Source organism: Lactuca serriola, chromosome 8 (assembly GCF_051521515.1).
Source record: "Lactuca serriola cultivar US96UC23 chromosome 8, Lser_US96UC23_V15, whole genome shotgun sequence".
Taxonomy (NCBI): domain Eukaryota; kingdom Viridiplantae; phylum Streptophyta; class Magnoliopsida; order Asterales; family Asteraceae; genus Lactuca; species Lactuca serriola.
In genome coordinates this window covers 138529149-138551494 of record NC_136415.1, presented here as the reverse complement: position 1 = coordinate 138551494, position 22346 = coordinate 138529149, and the positions used below count along the sequence as shown (strand labels likewise).

Below are 22346 nucleotides of genomic sequence, written 5' to 3'. Positions count from 1 at the left end.
TTTCAGAATTATGAAAAGGGATGTCGTAATCACAGTCTCAATTGTTTATACATTTGTTATTCCTCACAAGTCCATGTTAGTGTGTCGGTTAACCACACACGCTTTACTAACGACTTTGAGAATGAAAATATCACAATTGCTATCTACTTAAAACCACTTCGTGAAAGCGTTTCCTCACCATCATTTTTCATGAATTGGAGAGAAACCTTATGACACTTACATTTTATGGTGTATGTGTTCCTATCCATGTGAATTTGTCAAAACCATAATCACAAGATAAGGTTAGTGACAGATCCAAACTCATATGGACTGAACGTGTGCAGTCTTTACTTCTTGACACCTGGCAGCACAAGGGCCTACTATTGCTTCCAAGTTGTTATGCAACCAATTAAGAACTCTCAGAACTCATATGCAAGTCCAACTTTAACTAGAATGGGCACATAAATAGGAATATGTCAACACGATAGGTTATAACCCTCACGTCGTGTGCTAATGATAAACTACATGTTTTTATTCTTGATTAGATCTTGAAGCTTTTTCAAGATCTTTAAGACTCCCACTATCCTCTTGACATATAAGACTCTCTTGCCAAGACTCATTCCTTGACAAACAAATATTCAAGAGATAGTGTGCATTCTTATCAAGACAAACACTTCACACAATTGGCCTAGGTTGGTCTCTGTTTTATCCAAAGCATCACAACTTACCAATTTCAAATATACTAGAGTAGGACACATTTTACTCTTACATTTGACAAGTGTTAATAAACCCTTTTTAAGATGTGTCGCTCAATTTACAATCTTGGAGTATGACTCTAAGACTTGTTTTGGAACGAAGTATGACTCATCTTCTTCATTTAACCACTTCAACAATTCGTGACTCCTCTTCTTAGCCATAAGAATGCACTAAGATGTATCTAGAGGATGAATTGCGATATGGTCTCACAATCATTAAGATGATCATAAAACATGATACTAAAGTACTCTCCCATCTTTCCATATTTGAGAAACTTTTATATTTCTGCCTAATTTGATTCTTCGCATTCGTTATGCCATACATCAAAACTTTTCCAATGTTTCAAAATTATACTTAAACTTGTATGTATAATCATATTTACTAAAATTTAATAAATCATGACAAATAGTTTTATTGATCTTTTGTGGTGGACTTGACCAATGCACAAGAATGTGTACTCGATCCCTTAGTCCTTCACTTTACTCACATATACATGTGAACAAGGAATTAGTCTTAATTTCCCAAAGATGAAAATGCTAGTTTTCCACCAAATTTACACGACACGTAAGAGTAGTTGGCTCCAGAATCAAATAGTATATTGGCAGGCAAACCATTTACAAGAAAGGTACCTGAAGCGATGTATGATGCCTCCTTTGTAGCCTCGAGCGTCATCTGGAAGGCTCTCACCTTCGGCTTCGGTGGAACGTTGGGCATTCCCACATTTTTTTTCTTTGGGCAATCCTTAGCCATATGCCCTTCTACACAGAACTCGTAGCACACCCTCTTGTTGATGGTTCACTCATTGGCATAGTGCCCCGTTTTCCTACACTTGTAGTAGGTTACTTCTGTGACAACCCGAAACTTTCCATCCAGTTAACTCAAACACTTCATTAATTGTCAAACTCATTACAGTTATCTTTTAGCACAATTAGGAGTTTATTTAAGCATTCTGAGCCTTGTACACTTAAGGAGTAAGTGTCGGGGTTTATCGGCTGACGTTATAGCTCAAAGAAATGACCTTAAACTCCCATGAAAGGAGTTCACGGCCACCACATGGGAGTTTACGGCCGTAAAATCCATGTGAGCCGTAAACTCTTGCTTATAAGATGATATGTTGGTCATTTGTTCATTCCTTCCTTCCCTTTGGATGAAATTCTCTCAAGTATCATCCCGATCTTCGTCCCCAATCTTCAAATCTCGTAAGCTGATTGTCTTAACTAGTTGATATCTTGCATGAACAAGTAATCCTACATGATTTCATCCGTGAAATCATTCCATTTTGTAGATCTTCAAGTTTCATCAAGAATACCAAGAACACACACTAGTGTTCTTGGCCAAAATTGACCATTCAAGCTCCTAGATCGTAAGTACTCTTGTTCAAACTCATTTTACACTAGGTTTATCAAGTTTAGGACTTAGAAAACATAAGGAATCACAGGATTCAAGGAATTTACGGCCAAGACACGTTCTTGGGCCTTAAACCCCTTTTAAGGGTCTTTTGATGCCCGTAACACCTTAGTAAACCTTGGATATTAGCATAGAGCCTTACACCATTGAACTAAGGACTTCAATACACGAAACGATACTTCCTACCATGATTTTATGGCCGTAAAATCGTGCGGAAGTGGTCCCAGGACCTTAAACACCATACAAGGCCATTCTTGGACCTTAAACCCACCCAACCTCTTGTTTAAGCCTTAAAACACTTAACCACTTAAGTCTTTATAGCTTTGAGCCGCATTTGGTGACCCAATTGAGAGTTTATGGCCAAGAGTAAACTCCCCTAGGCCGCAAACTCCTTAAGACATGGTCCATTGACCATAAACTCCCATATAAGGTCTTGGACTCCTTTGTTGCAACCCGATAGCCTCTTAACACTTTGACCAAAGTGTTTTCCTCACATTAGGATGTTTATACATGTTTAATTAGTGTTATAATCACTAATTATATATATACATATGTCTTCATATGTTATTAGGATCATTGTGTGTGTTTAAGTCTTCACTTGACACCGAACACTTGTCCGACACTTCCATCCGATCTGCTCACTGTAGGTGACTTCATACCCCTTAGTTAATAGTTTATAAATGCTTTATGGGGGGAATACAAGTTGAATCATGTTTAGTTATTATATCAATTACATGTGATTAATAACCAACATGCAAATGAACATACTATACGTTAACTGTTTTACCAAATAGATTTCTTCAAATGACTTCTTAAACGTTTTTACATGTTTAAAACTTTTTATCAAACTGTGATACATAAGGTAAGTTTCCTTTCAAACATTGTTACAAATGTGTTTTCAAACAAAGGTTTTCCTTATACTTAAACTGTCTTATAAAACAAAATACTTTCAATCCTTTTATAAGCTGACATCAAGTCATCGTTTCTTAGTATTAAACTTTTCAAAGGTTTTACAAAATTTCTTTTATGCTTTTATATTATCAAATGCATGCGTAGATATGTATAGTTATATAAATAATTTTTAAAGGACTTAGGACGGTTAGCTCACTTTATTTCCTTTTATAAGAAGTCCATCTACACATAGACAGAAGCGCCTCGACAAAAGGTCCATTAATATATGATGTGGCCTTAGGGCATCGGTTGCTCGTCCGAATGTCGTGTAAATATTAGTTATATATCATGTAAACATATATAGACATAAAAGTTCCAGTAGTCAGTTCGGTACCTTTTGGTAGCAAAGGTATACTTCCGGTTATACTCGTACATTACTAGTAACTATAATAGGCATAGTTAGGTTATACTACTTACCATTCCAAGTATAGGGAATCACACAAGAGTCAGTTCATTCATGAGTCTATACTAATACATTACATGTTACATGAATACGTTTACATAGATATGCTTACATGAATACGTTTACATAGATATGCTTACATGAATACGTTTACATAGATATACTTACATGAATACGTTTACATAGATACGCTTACATGAATACGCTTACGTAGATACGCTTACACGATTACGCTTACAATACACGATAACAAAACTAACATAACAAAAGGCTATAGCATGGAACAAGTTCAGGATCTAACTATACCAAAAAATCACAAATACTTTGTGATAGTTATATTGGGTATACAAGATCATAGTAATGTGGATGTTCATGGCTTGCAGAAATGCAGGTTCGTATTTGGTTCTCAGAATCTCTTGATAGAGAGCGTATAGTACGGGTTCTAGCCGTCACATTATGCCTTAACCCTCAATTAAGGCAAAATTAGTACAAAGTAGTCACTTATTACAAATACTACAGTACTTACACTTTGCATACGACAATTCCAAATGGATTAAAAATCCGATTAATATATTATTAATACCTTTACCATGTGCCACATTCACATAATCGATGAGTTAGAAAATAATATCAATAGGCGTACAGTCGGGTCTTGGTAGAAGGCTACTTTCAAAACAGTCGGGTCTTGGTAGAAGTGTAACACCCCAAAGTTTGGAAAGCCAAGAAAAGAAAGAAAAACCTCAAGTTTAGGGGAGACTCGGCGAGTCCATGGAGGTACTCGGTGAGTCCGAGCGGGATCCGGGTCGATGTGTAAGCGGCCGACTCGGCGAGTCGGCCAAGGAGACTCGACGAGTTGGGTCTGAACGAGGAAAACCCTAAATCTGGGACTTGGAGCCTATTTAAGCGTCTCATTCTCTTTTCTAGGGTTCCTTTAGTGCCTCTTTACCCCCCAGAACATCAACCCTAGCCGCCATATCCGTTTTTGAGCTAGATCTTGCATTAAAGAGAGCACTAAAAGCTTGGAGAAGGAAGAAAAGCCTTGGAAGTGCAAGAAGGGACTGTAGATCCGAGATTGAGAAGACATTTCAGATCAATTGGAGGTAATAAGATGCTGATTGGACTCCCTTTGCATCTAGATCTATTCTTATGTGTGAGTTTTGGTCATTATTGGTATGATTTGTAACCGATTCGAGTTGGAGGTTCAGATCTGAGGTTGCTACCTCAGATCCATGTTGGTTTTGGTCTTGAATCCCCTAAAGTATCAGCCCTTGGTATGTTGAAGAAGCATGTTTGCCATAAACCCTAGTTTAGTGTGTTTTGAGCATAGATCTCTCAATCTACATGTAAAGTTTGCCACTTTACGTGGGGAATAGGCCCTAGAAGTATGGATCTATGAGTTGGAAGTTCTGTTTGGCTCGAAAAGCCACTGCATGGATTGAAGACTGGATAGACTCGGCGAGTCCTTCGAGTGGACTCGGCGAGTAGCTTGAAGATGAGGAGGAACTCGACGAGTAGGATGAACAGCTCGTCGAGTCGGTTGAAGTTAGGCATGGACTCAGTGAGTGGGATGAACAACTCGACGAGTTGGTTGAAGATTGTCTTGGACTCGGCGAGTCTGTTCTTGGACTCGGCGAGTCAGATCGCGAAACCCTAAACCCTTTGAGTGGAGACTCGAATCAGTGAGTTGGGTGGTGACTCAGCGAGTTGGACAGGTCAGGACTTGGAACTAGTTGTACTCGGCGAGTCATGGACTGACTCGGCGAGTCGGGTCGCGAATAAGAAAGACCCTAAGCTTATGAACTCGGCGAGTCTTTAGGAAGACTCGGCGAGTAGGGTTGACCTGGAAGGTTGACTTTGACCAGAGTTGACTTAGTTGACTGTCAGACTAAGTGTTATATGTATATTGATAGCTCGGAGAGCTAGAGGAGTAGCGGTTCAGCGGATTGTCGAGTAGCAGCCAGAGGATTATCAGCAGGGCTCAGCAGTTCAGGTGAGTTTCCTTCCAGTAGGAACGGGTCTAAGGCCACAATGCCGACCCGTTTAGCTAGCAGTAGTTTTCGGATTTTGATTTGATGCAGTAGATAGTATGTTTGATGCCTTCGTGGTTCAGACAGTATTTATGTGTTATGTGTTCTGGGCTACGGCCCGATGTAGTATGCAGTATACGTGTGTTCATGCTAGTTGATATGTTTATGTTATGTTTTGTTCAGTTAGCCGGACTTCGGTCCGATGCAGGGGTTAAGGCCCCAGTTAGCCCGGACTTCGGTCCGATGCAGGGGACAAGGTCCCAGTTAGTCCGGACTTCGGTCCGATGCAGGGGGCAAGGCCCCAGTTAGCCCGGACTTCGGTCCGATGCAGGGGACAAGGTCCCAGTTAGTCCGGACTTCGGTCCGATGCAGGGGGCAAGGCCCCAGTTAGCCCGGACTTTGGTCCGATGCAGGGGACAAGGTCCCAGTTAGTCCGGACATCGGTCCGATGCAGGGGGCAAGGTTCCAGTTAGCCCGGACTTCGGTCCGATGCAGGGGACAAGGTCCCAGTCAGTTTCCGGACTTCGGTCCGATGCAGGGGGCAAGGCCCCAGTTAGTCTGGACTTCGGTCCGATGCAGTGGGCAAGGCCCAATATGTGTTTTATATGTTTTTGTGAGGTATGTGGTAGATTGGGGGAGCTCACTAAGCTTCGTGCTTACGGTTTTCAGTTTTGGTTTCAGGTACTCAGTTTTCAAAAGAGGAGCTCGGGAAGATTGCAGAGCACACACCATAGTCAGTTAGCCTGGGAATGTTTGACTCTGATAATGCTATTATGTTTTGAATTTAATACTCAAAAGTTATGTTTGACTTATGATACGTTGTTTATAAATCCATTTTTAGTAATGTTTTAAAATAAATTTTTAGTCGTGATTTTTGGGTCGTTTCAAGAAGGCTACTTTCAAAACAGTTGGGTCTTGGTAGAAGGCTACTTTCAAAACAGTTAGGTCTTGGTAGAAGACTACTTTTTATACTAGTAGGAATCATAGGGATTTTATAGGGTTTTCAAACGTTTTCAACTATTTACAAACATTTTCATACTTATACAAACTTTTCTCCAAATGTTACAAGTCTTTACTTTCCAGTTTTACAAATCAAAGACACATTAATAGTTATGAATTCACCAGCTTTTTGGCTTATACTCGCTTTCAAAATAACTTGTATTCTCAGGTCACAAATATACATGTACGACGACCAGGTTTTGTGAAGACGGAGAAATCAAGACTCCTCTTTTATTTTGATTAAATACTATGTTGTCTTATACTATGAAAGAACACACTTGTAATTAAAATTATACTATTAATGTAATGGATGATGTTGTTGCTTGTTTACTACTTTACATTGTTGTGATACTTTACATGACGTCCTTCGCCCCAGAACGTTTCCGCCGTTCTTGGTTGTGGGGTGTGACAGATTGGTATCAGAGCATTGTTTATAGTCAATTAAGTATATCAACCTATAAAAGATATACTAACTATAAATACAATGGGATTAAAAATACTCTGACCAAGATTTTATACTTTTAACTAATAAAATATTTAACAAAGTATACATGCCTGCATTCATACTAAAATCCGTGTCACACTGACAATAACAAAAGTATTAGCTCGGGGATGTATGGTCAGTCTTGGGAGTGGCATAGCCTGATCAACTATGCTGGTCCGAGGAGTGATTAGCACATGCCCATGAATGGTTGTGATGTGTCAACAAGTCTAAAAACTTACCAACACTACTACAATGAGAGCATTATAACAGAACCTCGGTCTAAAATACCATAGGGGTGTTTTGTGTTACTATGATTACTTACTTGAGAAATAAAAAGGATCTTTATTACTAAGTTGATAGTTGCTAAGTACATACACTAAGGTTATATGTAACTAGGATGTTATAGACTTAGAATCTGTAAAATTTTTGCTTTACCCCGGTTCCTTGTGAATTTGGAGTTAAGGTCACTTATTCGAAGGCCCATCCTGTTTTGATTACATATGACTGGTATGCACTTTAAATATAGTGATGTAACTAATGAAGATTTTCTAATAATTATCTAGATAGTTCGTCTAATAATTATTTCCTCACCCTAATTCTCGCGTAGATAACATGGTTGGACTACATCCCCACGGAAACTTGTACCTTCCGAATGAAGGCAATGATGGATGGTTTGGAGAAGAACCCGAGAATGATCATCCAATCCCTTTGAATGATAACCATGCTGAAGACCTTTCGGATGATGATAACTCCGAACCCGAGGTTGAGAACCTACCTTTGATAGCTCCCATTCCAAATCCTAACCCACGTCCGGCTTTTCATGGCCCGACGCCTCCTTGGGTAGAATGCTTGGAAACATGGAGCGAAGATCAAGATCAAACTATGTCGTTTAATAGAGACCGAAGCTTCTACAACGTAAACGAAGGGAGCTCAGCAGACAAAGTTCTACGAATCCTGATCCGTAGAGTTTCCCAAAACGAAATTCAGGGCAGGACGGCTCTCCAACGTATCGAAGAGGTTAATGCGAATGCAAGAATGCATACCATTCTGGCACACCCCGAAAACCGAAGGCGGAAACATTTTCAGGGTTTGACTCCACGTTGAGTATCAAATCCAATGCACATAGTAAGTAAAGTAGAACAACCATTACATTACATATAAAAAAGTTTTACATTTGTTTCAAAAGTAAAGTTATACATTTGTGATACATAGTATATAATAACAAAACGAACTCGTCTTCTGCGCACTCCAAACTGGAACAAAATGATCTTCGGGTACCTGTTCTAACGTTGACCTGAGAACATAAGCGGTTTTTGTTTTGTGAAAATGTTCAAGTTTCCTTTATGTTTCTGAGAATGTTACACACACACCAAGAAAATCCCATATTTTCTTAAAAGGTTGGTTACTGTTTTTCAACATGTAAAGTAAGGTGAAGTTGTACACTGAAACACGTTTATTCATGTGAAAATGTACAGTTAGATTATCTGGTTCGTTATACTGTTCTGGTTATGTACTAATGTATTCCTAGGAAAGTCCCATACTTTCCTCATTGTGTGTTACCAATTGTAAAAGATGTAAAGTTATCCGGTTTGTTACACTTTTCTAGTTATGTTTAATGTTCCCCAGGAAAGTCCCATACTTTCCTGAATAGTTGGTTATCAATGTAAAAGATGTATTCTGTAACACGTGGTTATGTTCAATGTTTTTCCCAGGAAAATCCCATACTTTCCTGAATGTTGGTTACCAATGTGAAAGATGTATTATGTTGTACATTATTACTATTAAGTAAATCTCTGTTATCCTAATTGCGAGTTCCATAACCATACGATAGACTAATTGTGGCAATAAGTAGTCCACATCACCTTATGACTTTCGTCACCCTTGAACCATTTCGGTTCGGCTGTAGCTAGCAGCCAGGTGTGGGGTAGTCAGCCCCGTATAGATCTATACACTCAAGTCATGCTCTCTAATCCCAGAGATTCTGGTTACGGGTGCAGTCCTCCACTCGCGTATCTTTGTGGAGTGTTCGCCGAGGACGTGTCTCCAATCATAAAGGACTAACAAATTTACTAGTAATAATATGATAATCCTCCAGTCGCGTATCTATGTGGAGTGTTACCGAGGACAAAACAGTGTATAAGTTTTCTGTTCATATGTTCTAATGTCATGCTTTTAACTGATAAAATGTGGAAAACCATTTGTGAAATATATAAAACATAACAGTTTATAAACCCATTTCACAAATAATTGTTTACGTGATCTGCATGTTCAAACGGTTATCAGTTGTATCAATCAGTGTTAAAATCATATAAAATATGAAACACACACATGAAAACAAGTTTTGAGTACAAGAAATCCCTTGTACTTTGCTTGTGTTCCCCCTGAAAACAGTGAAAACAGTGAAAAAGGGTAGGGGTATGAACTCACCAGACGATGTTCAGGGCACTAAATGTTGGTTCAGGGCTTGATTACTCACGATGTTCCTATGTAAAATGAAATAATGTCCAAATATATCTAATTAGATTTACAATCACTAATTAGATGGAATATTACACTCCAATGAGGTAAAATACCTGAAAACGAGTGTTTGGAGTGACCTGGGTTACATCTACGGACGTATAATGGTACGAGGGACTTGGGATTTCAGTTTACTCCCCAAGAGTAAACATTTTAGGGAGTTTACTGCCATAAAACTCATACACACATGAGTTCACGGCCGTGAACACATGTTTAGGTGGTTTTGGGTGTTTAATGACTTGTTTGGACATGGGGATTGCTAGAATGAATTTCTCAAATGCCTTGGAATGAGTAAAATGGACATATACCATATTTAAGGGAGTTCACGGCTGTAAACTTGGAGTTTATGGCCATAAATTCTCCCATGTCCATGTATATTTATTTTATGGCACTTAGAACAATCACATGTGATTCTAGATAATTTTCCAAGGCTTGGTATAACTTCAAGGCATCAAATAACACCTAATTAGGAGTTTACAGTATGTGCTATGGCCATAAACTCTTACTTGTGGTGTTTTGTTATGTTTAAGGCCCCCAAACTATTTTTAGATGGTTCTAGGATTTAGCACAACGCTATTGGTTAAGTTTCAAGGCATTCTAACATGTCTAAAGGTGTTTACTCCCCATGTTTGAGGGGTTTATGGCCCAAGAACATACCTTGGCCGTAAAATCATGCTAACCCCTCAAAATCCAAGTTTAAGGTGTTCCAAGTCCGGGTTTGTAAGCCTCAAGGTTGTATCTAAGTCCCAACAATGATTTGGAAGGGTTTAATGGCTCAAAAACCCCAATATTATGTGTTTACGGCCCAAGCATGCTCCTTGGCCGTAAACACATGTTCCAGGTCCTAAATCATAGTTTAACATGGATTTGAAGGCTAAAGAGGTTGAATACCAAGTTAGGAATGTTACCTCTTTGATTTGGAGCCTTAAACCTTTGATTTTGGACCTTGATTTATGGATGAGGAGAGAGGTTAGAGAGAGTAGTGAGATGAAGCAAAAGCTTCAAATGAAGGCTTAGAACACTTTAAATAGTGTTCGGGATTTGGACACGGTGAAATTCTACCCGTTACCGGCTTTAGACAGGGCTTTTGGTCTGACCAGGCCAAGTTGCCGTAACCGATTTGGTTGATTCTAGAAATGTTCCGATCACTAGAATGGGGTGTTAGAATGATTTCTAAATGCATTAGGACACCCATTACGTCATTTTAGAAAATTATAATTTAATGACTTAACTAAATAGCTAAATTGGAACCGAATTTTGGAAACGACGATTGGTTGATTGAAATGGATTACGAAAAGGGTTACAAGTAATGATACGAAATTTCGGGTTGTTACACATTCGCACCAATCGCCTTGATCACACAAGTGAAAGATCTGAGAGAAACCATGAGACCCTGCTACAAGCACTAGCTGAAACTTGAGCCAAAGTCATAGAGCTTGGAGTACGCCAGAGGGTGTACGAAAGACACCTGCTTGATATGGAATGCCAACTAGCTGAACTAAGGGTTCACCATAGGGGTAACCGTCGCCAGTAGGAGATGCTTTACTTTCCTTCTTTGTTTTAATGAATCGTGTTCCTGTCTATGTTCTGTGTAGCACTTTTCTATGTGACTACCTTATACTGTAAGTACTTTTAGTTAGGCCTTTATGTTGCCAAGGACTTTTCTACTCCAGATGTGATGTAAGTGTTGGATATAGTGTCTAGGTCCATAACTATATTTGGTATGTACTTGACCCGACCCGACTTGGTCCATTTGGGTTGCACTTCACCCGAACAATTTATGGATAATATCTGAGAATAGTACAGGTTATGGTTTATTAATATATTATAAGTTCTAATATATTAATATAAGATCATATTATTTAATTAGTATTGATCTATAATTAATCTAGGATTAATTTAGAGATAAAAGATATTACTAATTAAATATGGGCTTCTATATTTATATAGTGTGGGCTAATGCTTATTTGGGATGGGCTAGGATTGTATGGGAAAGTTCATGGATACTCCATGGAGCTTTAACCCATGGATCTCATGGAAATGAAGAGACATGGGTATTAGGGTTTACATGGATGTAACCCTAATCCATCACACTATATAAAGGAGGCTTTGGTTCTTAAAATATACTAGTTGACACTTGTTGAGGTGAGGGTCGATTACAAGATAGTAGTGACTATTCTCTCAAAGTTCCAAGTTTTTGGTGATTTGTGATTTCCATTTGAGGCATCCACACTATTGATGCTAGGCTCTAAAACTCCAAGGAATCAACTACAACTACAAGTTAAGTGTTTCTACTAGCTTTATTTGATTCAAGTTCCCCATGCCATGCTAGTTAGGATATGAACCTTGGAAAAATAATTATTTGCATGTATCTTAGACAAACATAGATCCAAGGTTTATTAGGGTTGCATGTACACTTAGGAAATGTTAGAATGCTTAAAACCCATCAGTGGTATCAGAGCCTAGGCTTGTTTGATTGATACTGGATGCAAAATAGTTGAAAAGGTCGAAAAACTTGCTGTTTACCTGATGAACTCGCCGAGTCCATGGGGGGACTCGCCGAGTTCATGTGTATCTTCAACCTACTCGCCGAGTAGGTTCATGCACTCGGCGAGTAGGAGCCACAGAGTGCAGATTTTCGACTTTAGTTGCTGGAAATGGACTAGAAACATTACCCTAAACTGTTTTGGTACTTGAAAACTTGTTTTAGATGGTGTAATGTCCTTGCTAATTCATTTACAACAACTAGTTATCAAAATTACAAAGTTTTAAGTGTAATCTTTGATTCCTGAAAGTGTTCATATTCATGTTCTTGATCTTATGATGTTTAGATGATCATACGAATTATTTGTAACTTATGTGGTAGTTTAATTCTTGATCATAATGTGTTTTAATGGAGTCCATAACTTGTCCTCAAGTTATGGAAAACCAAAAGACACTTGAATTAAAAATCATTAAAAGAAAACAAGAGTTAGAAAAATGAAGAGTCTTCATTTTATTACTCTATTAAACTCATAAGTTACAAGAAGTGAAAAGTTTTGAAATTTTACAAAACTTCCCCTCAAGTTTTGGAACAAGTAAAGTCATGCTAGAAACTTTAGTTCCAACCCTTAGAATTTTAAAAGTTAAAATTCAACCCTTATACTTATATTATTATGATTTAATAATTATTTATATATATATATATATATATATATGTGTGTGTGTGTGTGTATAAGAACAAAGTCGTCTTACCGCTAGTACGCCTCATTCACGAAGCAGGTCTATAAGGTGGGTATAAGGTTGTTTACTATAAAATGGCAACTTAATGGGTGTCCACTCTCACCCACCGCTTGCTTGACTGGTGGAGGGTCGTTAGCTGAACGGGTAAGACAAGGACTTATAAATTCTCATTAAAAGTATGATGAATATTATAAAGTAACTAAATGTTTTATTAAATTCCCAATCTTAGTTACTTTAGGAAAAATGTGAATAAGGTGCTAATCCATGAAATTACACTTTACACTTTGTCTAAGTCGTTAGTTGAGCGTGTGTGGTTAATGGACACACTAATTTGGACTTAACAAGGTAGGTAAAGGGTGACTTAATATTTATCATAGTATCAATGGAGCGTGTGTGGTTAACTGACACATCAATTGAGGGGTAATTTATTAAGGGTACCAAGTTATTTGCATCGTTACTTATCACCTCGTTTTGTGATCCTCGGCATCCCAGTCACAAAACTTGGAGGGCACACTCGAGATTGAAACATGCCTTTGAAAAGTTCATTGAATCTCAAAAGAATCTAGGAGTTTCTAAGAACAAAATTTAATATTTTAATATTTCGACTTTGGTGTAAATTGGTGAATCGTCATTCACCTACCTTTCAAATATGTTATTACTTAGATTACGGCATACCTCTTCTAAGTATAATATATTGTGATTGGATCCTAGCCTTAATACTACATTTGAGTGTTTTATTAAGGAATATCTCTATATCTAAACTAAAACCTTCTTTCTTCTTTTCAGATGTCTGCAAACACTACTGCTTCTGGCTCTAATCCCAATGGCTCCTTTACCCTTATGAACTTATGTGGAAAAGTCACTTTTTATGGATCCAACTTTATTGAATGGATCAGAAACATCAGAATGATTACTCTCTACGAGGACAAGGAATATGTCCTTGATAAGGAACTTAAGGAGATTGATGAGTCAATTTCTACTCCTCAAGAGATCGTTGAGTTTAGGGCACGTGAAAGAGATGCCACCAAAGTGGCATGCATCATGATGGCCACAATGACCGCGGATCTCCATGAATCCTATGAAGATTTCTACCCCTATGAGATGCACCAAGACTTGATGGAAAGATACCATCAAAGTGCTCGTCAAGAGAGGTATGAAATCATCTCCTTAATGATAACAACTCGCATGAAGGATGGTGAACCCATCACGGGCCACATGCAAAAAATGCAAAGATTTGTGGACCGTTTGCTGAAGCTTAATGTGAACTTCCCCGAGGAGCTAGGAATAGATATCATTTTGCACTCCTTACCTTCATGTTATGATCAATTCCGCATGACATACGACATGAACAAGGAAGAGGTCACACTCAGAAAACTTCAAGGACTCTTAAAGACCGCGGAAAGCGGTCTTAAGGGTAAGGCGGTTGTTACTACTTCTACTCCTACAAACTCCGCCCCTGTCTTGGCAATCGGGAAAGGATGAGGGAAGAAGAGAAAGAGTTCTTCGAAGGGTACCAAGGTTAGGACCCTTGATGGCTGTTCTTCAAGTGGAACCAAGAAAGGTTTCATCACTCCTTCTTCTGACCCAAAAGAGGCTGAATGCTTCTATTGCCATGAAAAGGCACATTGGAAGCGGAATTGCCCAAAGTACCAGCAAGATGTACAGGATGGGAAAGTTAAACCCAACCATGTAGGTATTTACACTATCATTTCTAATAACTCACCCCATTCTAAATCTTGGGTCCTTGATACCGGTTGTGGTATTCATATTTGTTGTGACTCGCAGGGACTAAGAAGAAGTGAGAATGTGGAGCAAGGAAGAATAAACTTAATCATGGGGAATAGGAAAGTTACACCTGTCACCAAGATTGGAGTTTATACTTTGTCGCTAAGTAGTGGGTTTAGTTTAGATTTGAATAAATGTTGTTATTCGCCAGAAATGGCAAGAAATATTATTTCCTTTCATGCATTGTATAAACAAGGTTTTACCTTTTCATTTAATAATGAAGTTGGTTCTATTGATGCTTTCTTTAATAATGTTCTTTATTTTAAAGCATTACCTTGTGATGGTGTGTATGAAACAGTATCTGTGGTTGATAACTTAGGAAATAATGTGATGTGTATTGATTCTATTAATAACTTGGATAAAGCATCATTATGGCATTGTCGACTTGGACATATAAGCAAGAAGCGCATAGGCCAACTCCAAAATGATGGAGTCTTGGAATCATGTGACCTAAAGTCAGAGGATAGTTGCGAATCGTGCTTACTTGGAAAAATGAAAAAGTCACCCTTCACAGGTTCTTGTGAGAGGGGTGAAGGTTTGTTGGACCTAGTACACACGGATGTGTGTGGACCATTCAAACATGCCACAAGGGATGCTAATCGTTATTATTTGATTTTTACTGATGATTACAGTAGATATGGATATGTCTATTTAATCAAGCATAAGTCAGAGACTTTCGAAAGGTTTAAGGAATTTAAACAGGAAGTCGAGAATCAATTGGGCAGGAACATTAAGATGCTTCGATCCGATCGTGGTGGTGAGTATCTTAGTTCAGAGTTCCTCGACTATCTAAGGGAATGTGGGATAGTCTCACAATTGACACCTCCCAGGACACCACAGTTGAATGGTGTAGCTGAGAGGCGTAATCGCACCTTGTTGGATATGGCTCGTTCCATGATGAGTCGAGCTTCACTACCAATCTGATTTTGGGGGTATGCCTTAGAGACTTCCGCCCATATCCTTAATCTAGTCCCTACAAAGAAAGTTGCCAAAACTCCTCACGAGATGTGGACTGGTAAAGTACCCAAACTAGACCACATCAAGATTTGGGGTTGCAAAGCTTTTATGAGGCGCGAGTCTCATGATAAGCTAGAACCCCGAAGCGATAGGTGTATTTTCATCGGCTACCCACAAAGTTCCTTTGGTTACCTCTTTTACAGACCTAGTGATAATGTGGTCTTTGTAGCAAGAAGAAGAGTCTTTCGTGAGGGAGAATTTATAAGCCAAGGAGACAGTGGGAGGCAAATTGACCTTGAAGAACTTCAAGAGTCAAGTGGTGAAGGAACTTCAAACCCTAGCCCTCAACTTGAGGAGGAAACTCCTGTTGAGCCAATTGACGATTCTGTACCTCTGAGACATTCCACAAGAGTTAGGAATGCACCTAAGCACTACTATGGTTTTCATATTACTGCGGAAGGTGAGACACTTATTAGTGATGAAACACTAGTAGGTCTGGATGAACCTAACAGTTACGCAGAGGCCATGGCAGGCCCTGAGTCTGCGAAATGGAAAGAGGCTATGGATAGCGAGATACAATCCATGTATGACAATCAAGTTTGGAACTTGGTTGAGAATGTACTAGGTCGTAAGACTGTAGGGTGCAAATGGGTCTTCAAGAAGAAGACCGACATGGATGGTAAAGTACACACTTATAAGGCTAGACTGGTTGCAAAGGGCTTCTCTCAAATTCCTGGAGTGGACTATAATGAAACCTTTTCTCCAGTAGCCAAGATTAAGTCTATTCGGGTTCTGTTAGCCATAGCTGCATTTCATGACTATGAAATATGGCAAATGGATGTCAAAACCGCTTTCCTTAATGGAAAGTTGGCTGAAGATGTTTACATGAGTCAGCCAGAGGGTTTTGTCAGCAACGAGTACCCTAATAGAGTGTGTAAGCTTGAGAAATCCATTTATGGATTGAAGCAAGCACCTCGCAGATGGAATCTTTGCTTTGATGAAAAGGTCAGGGAATTTGGCTTTTCTAGGAGTGAAGATGAAACTTGTGTTTATGTCAAGGCTAGTGGGAGTATAGTCAGCTTCTTCCTATTGTATGTGGATGACATACTACTCATAGGAAATGACATCCCAACTTTGCAGGAAGTTAAGTCCTGGCTTGGGAAGTGTTTCTCTATGAAGGACCTAGGAGAAGCTGCCTATATTCTAGGGATAAGGATTTTGAGAGACCGGAGTAAAAGACTATTTGGACTTAGTCAAAGTACCTACTTGGACAAAGTGTTGAAAAGATTCAACATGCATAACTCCAAGAAAGGCGAGTTACCCATTCAGAGTAACGCCAGATTGAATAAGACACAAAGCCCTAGTACTGAGGCTGAGATAGCAGAAATGAGTCGACTTCCTTATGCTTCAGCTGTAGGATCGATCATGTATGCTATGATGTGTACTCGACCTGATGTAGCCTTTGCTTTGAGCATGGTTAGCAGGTATCAGGGGAACCCTGGCAAGGAACACTGGACTGCGGTAAAGAATGTCCTCAAGTACCTACGAAGGACTAAGGACTGGGTCCTTACCTTCGGTGGGAGTGATGACTTGAGAGTTGTAGGGTATAGTGATGCTAGCTTCCAGACTAATAGGGATAATTTCCGCTCTCAGTCGGGCTGGGTCTTTACCTTAAACGGAGGAGCAATCACTTGGAAGAGTTCCAAGCAGGATACAGTGGCTGATTCCACTTGTGAATCAGAGTATATAGCAGCAAGCGAGGCAGCAAAGGAGGCTATACGGCTAAAGAACTTCATCGGAGACCTTGGAGTTGTACCAGCTATAAAAGAGCCAATGGAGATTTTCTGTGACAGCAATAGTGCGGTTGCCTTAGCCAAGGAACCAAGAGATCATGGGAGATCCAGACACATTGCCATAAAATATCACTTCACAGACATCTAATAGAAGAAGGAATTCTCGTGGCTAAGAGGGTATCATCGGATGAGAACCCAACAAATCCCCTCACGAAGGGACTGAGTAGGGTTAAGCATCTCCAGCATGCTCGGAGCATAGGACTGAAGGATGATATGAGTTTTAGTAGTTAGATAAATTATGAAATTTGTAAAGTGTAATTGACATTAGATGATGAATAAAAGTGTTTTATTTATGAGTAAAGTGTTGCTATCTCTTGTCAATCGTTTACTATATTTCTTTTGCATGTTTTGACTTCCAGAATAATTATGTTTGGTAGATCATATTATTCAAACCTCCACAGTCGGTCATATGTCGGAAGTAGGTATGAATCAAGACTGTCATGATTGGTTGCAGAGGTCTAAGGTATTGGACATGGCTACAACAATCATGAGTGCTCATAAGTTCTGAGCATTGGACTCAACCCACGCTCACTGGAATCACTTCATGGAATTTTATCACGAGTGATCGTGAGACGGTAATATCATATAAATCTTCAATCCTAGAGATATGATTTGTTACTTACGAGTTGATTATGCATTGATTGTACGAAAACGCATTGGTAACTCGATGTTATAAAACGTGCCTTTGTGTATAATTCAATGAGTGGTAGAACAAACATATGAGTCAAAGTTTATCTGTTCCTTCTTGGATTAGAAGCTGATATCTAGGCCTCTCGATGATTGTGTTTTGACCTATGTACCGGGCCCGGTCAGAACTAAGTTGATGTGTTCAATTAAGTTCTTTGTCAAAGAAATCAGAAATCGGGAAACAAACTGCTGGACAATAAGCAAGACATTGTTCCATGTATTTGTCCGACTGATATCTAGAATAGAGGATTATATGACCACTTATCTAAATGGCGCATTCTAGTTCAACAGAGTTTAAAGAGCTACGATTGCTTATCAGTTCCTGAAGTCATACTTGCAACTATAGTTAATAGACTTATCCAAGTGGGAGACTGTTGGATATAGTGTCTAAGTCCATAACTATATTTGGTATGTACTTGACCCGACCCGACATGTTCCATTTGGGTTGCACTTCACCCGAACAATTTATGGATAATATCTGAGAATAGTACAAGTTATGATTTATTAATATATTATAAGTTCTAATATATTAATATAAGATCGTATTATTTAATTAGTATTGATCTATAATTAATCTAGGATTAATTTAGAGATCAAAGATATTACTAATTAAATATGGGCTTCTATATTTATATAGTGTGGGCTAATGCTTATTTGGAATGGGCTAGGCTTGTATGGGAAAGTCCATGGATACTCCATGGAGCTTTAACCCATGGATCTCATGGAAATGAAGAGACATGGGTATTAGGGTTTACATGGATGTAACCCTAATCCATCACACTATATAAAGGAGGCTTTGGTTCTTGAAATATACTAGTTGACACTTGTTGAGGTGAGGGCCGATTTCAAGATAGTAGTGACTATTCTCTCAAAGTTCCAAGTTTGTGGTGATTTGTGATTTCCATTTGAGGCATCCACACTATTGGTGCTAGGCTCTAAAACTCCAAGGAATCAATTACAACTACAAGGTAAGTGTTTCTACTAGCTTTATTTGATTCAAGTTCCCCATGCCATGCTAGTTAGGATATGAACCTTGGAAAAATAATTATTTGCATGTATCTTAGACAAACATAGATCCAAGGTTTATTAGGGTTGCATGTACACTTAGGAAGTGTTAGAATGCTCAAAACCCATCAGTAAGACCTACTACAAGGTCAATTTTCCCGAACTTATTACATCTTAAATATCGATGATATTGACAGTCGGCTAACTTTCGTGTCACTGTTTGTTCAATTACCTTCATTGGAGTCTATCTGAAATTTGCTTTAGTCAAGTCATTGGACTATAGTAATTTAACTCCGGAAACATTTCCAAGTCTCTTTCAAAGGTTGGATCATATTATCCACCAACCAATAATACCTCGGCTTGAAAGACAAAACGTATTAAGACCATTCTACGAGCATACTTCTATTCCGTACTAGGACTGCATCATAGGGATGTAGGTCAAACCTTCTAGAACATACTCTTACGCTTTTCATGAATGATCGGCCTACATCTAAGTTCAACCGTAATAGCTCACGAACTCCTTTTCTTTCGTGTTACAGAATCATGTCGTCATCCGGAAATAGTCAGGCAAACAATGAAACCCATGCCTTTCCTATGGATGCCGCTACCTTCCAAGTCGCAATTACAACTGTCGTGATGGCTGTCGTGGCAGCTGTCCTTGGAAACCGCAGCACTAACAACGCAAACAAGACTGACAAAGGAATTGACAATCCCGATCCTGGTAACGATCCAACAAGTCAACAAATAGTGACAATCGCCAACACCCAAAACAACAACCCAGAGTTCAAGAAACGGAAACGTCAAGCCCAATTGGAACGCAAGCGAATCAAAGGCTTGCCATGCGACAACAACAAGTGGCGACTCCTGCCACCTCCGTACCGGCCAAGCGTTTTGAGGGAACACTCCCGAAGTGTAACAAGTGTAGTTATCATCATAACGGAGCCTGCCGAGTATTGCAATGTACCAATTGCAATAGACTGGGGCATATTACTCATTTTTGTAGAACCACCTCCACCACCGGAGCCAGCCAGGCTTGCTATAGCTATGGTGAGATAGGACATTATCACAAGAATTGCCCAAAAGTAAAGACCAATGAAAGCACCCGCATGCACATAACTCCGACTCGACACCTCGTTTCCACCACCGTTGCTAGTACCAGCCAGATATGCCACCAATATGGCGAGACTGGACACCTCAGAAAGCATTTTCCCATAACAAGGAACTTCGGCTCTAACGGGAAGATACTAAGGATGACTTCCGCAGGAGAGAGTACTCCGGACCCATGTTAATGTAATTAAGGCGTTTCGTTGTAACAGACTTATAAACTGTTTAAAACTAGTACAACTAGAGTCTTATCTTTTACGATATCTCGTCAGTAAAGGGACCCTCGTGCTGCGTATACTTGCCTTTTGTAGTATACCTTATTCGCAGCAGCATTCCTGTAGTACTCTAAAGTACAGTAACTCTGTCAAAAGTTGCACTGTTGGGTTTTGTCTGTATCGCCTTTATGTTCAAATCTAGTATCTTTATTTTCAAATATGTCCGATATTATGATACAACTTGAGTCAATTCGATCCTCGCAATGGCAGTTCGTGTGCACACCTCTTTCTCCGGAATCGTCTTTCTAGCGAATCCGTCATTTCAGAACACCGAAGTACTCATGCATAGAGTACCTCATGTTTCTAATCCTTTCAGAAGAAAAATCAGAAAACCTCCCCGAAGTACTACTCGTACAGTACGTCAAGTTCAATCCAAAGATCCATACAGTTGATCTATCGCTGAAGAATGTATACATAGGGGTGGTATATAATCAAGGTTCTACAGGTTTAGAATTGATGATTCCACTTTAACTTCTTTTCCTCGTTGGGATGTGAGCTTAAAGAAGAATCAGTTATTCGACTACCTTTTCAATCTTAATTATATACGACTCGTATACACGAGACTGCGATTGATGAACCATGTATGACTTCTAATATGAACTTTAGGACGGAGACTGCCCAAGACTACGAGTGATCGCCTCGTCAAGCGAACAAACTTAGAACCCAATACGACTTCTGTAACCAGATCGCCCTACAGTCTAACCCCCATGGAAATACAAGAACCGTTCGGACAGTTTATCAACTACTCAACAATAGAATGAAAAGACAACGCTTCTCACCTTTGAGAGCTCCGGTCTTATTCTTCAAGAAGACAGACTTTAGCGGGTGCGATCATACCAGCACTAATGCACTGGATCCCATCAGAACTCTGTAGTTAAGAGTGCTTAGGTGAGAGTAGTACTACTATGGGTAACACCTTGGGAAGTCCTCGTGGTGCCAACCTTGACTGGATTTCCATTAGAAATCATTACCTTCTGCCTCGCATAGATGAATTGGTTGATCAACCACAAGGAACGAGGTGCATTTCAGAAATCGACCCAAGATCTGAATATCACCAGTTACGAGTGTTAGTGAAGGATGTCCCGAGGACAATCTTCCAAGCTCGATGCAGACGCTACGAGTCCGTAGTGATATCCTTCGGAGATGACCATTATGCCCGTAATATTCATGAACTTAATGAATAGGGTATGCCATTCTTACTTGGATCAGTTTGTCATTGTCCTTATAAATGACTTACTTATCTACTCTCGAGGTAAGAAGGAAATCATAAAGACCATCTACAACGGACCATGGAAAAATTACAATCAGAGAAGCTTTACGCGAAGTTATCTAAATACGAGTTTTAGATTCGAAGAGTCAAATTCCTAAGACACATTATTAGTAATCTGGGAATTCTTGAGGACCCTTCTAAAGATCAAAACCGTTGAGAATTTGTCAGCACCGAAGACGCTTACAAAATTCTCCAAATTCTAGGTCTCGCTGACCTACTGTCGGAAGTTCATTTAGAACTCCTCGCAAATTACAGAACCTCTTACGACATTGATTTAGAAAGGAGTGGCCCTTGACTGGGAAGAGAAGCAAGAAAAAGAAACCTTGGAATTCCAAGTGAGAGACCAAATCCTTTTTGGAAGTCTCACTCTGGGAAGGCTTGATACGCTTTGGAAAGCATGGAGAGCTAAATCTAAGAGAGTTAGGACCTACGGGATTCTTACCCGAATCGGCCCTGTAACTCGCAAACCCAACCTACACCACGAAATCATTAATGTACATTTTACCCTTCACATCTCGAACTTGAAAACGTACTTTCCGTCAGGACTCTCATAATCCCACTTGACGAGATCGAGATCAACGAGAGCCTCGCCTTCGGGGAAGATCCGTAGTGACCATCGACGGAGAGGACAAGCGGACGAAGCAACGCCACATCCCATTAGTGAA

At 39.4% G+C, this 22346-nt stretch overlaps 1 pseudogene; it reads left to right on the top strand.

Moving 5' to 3' along the window:
- Nucleotides 1-21234: 21234 nt before the first annotated feature.
- On the top strand, nt 21235-21353 carry LOC145071791 (5S ribosomal RNA; annotated as a pseudogene).
- Nucleotides 21354-22346: the final 993 nt, after the last annotated feature.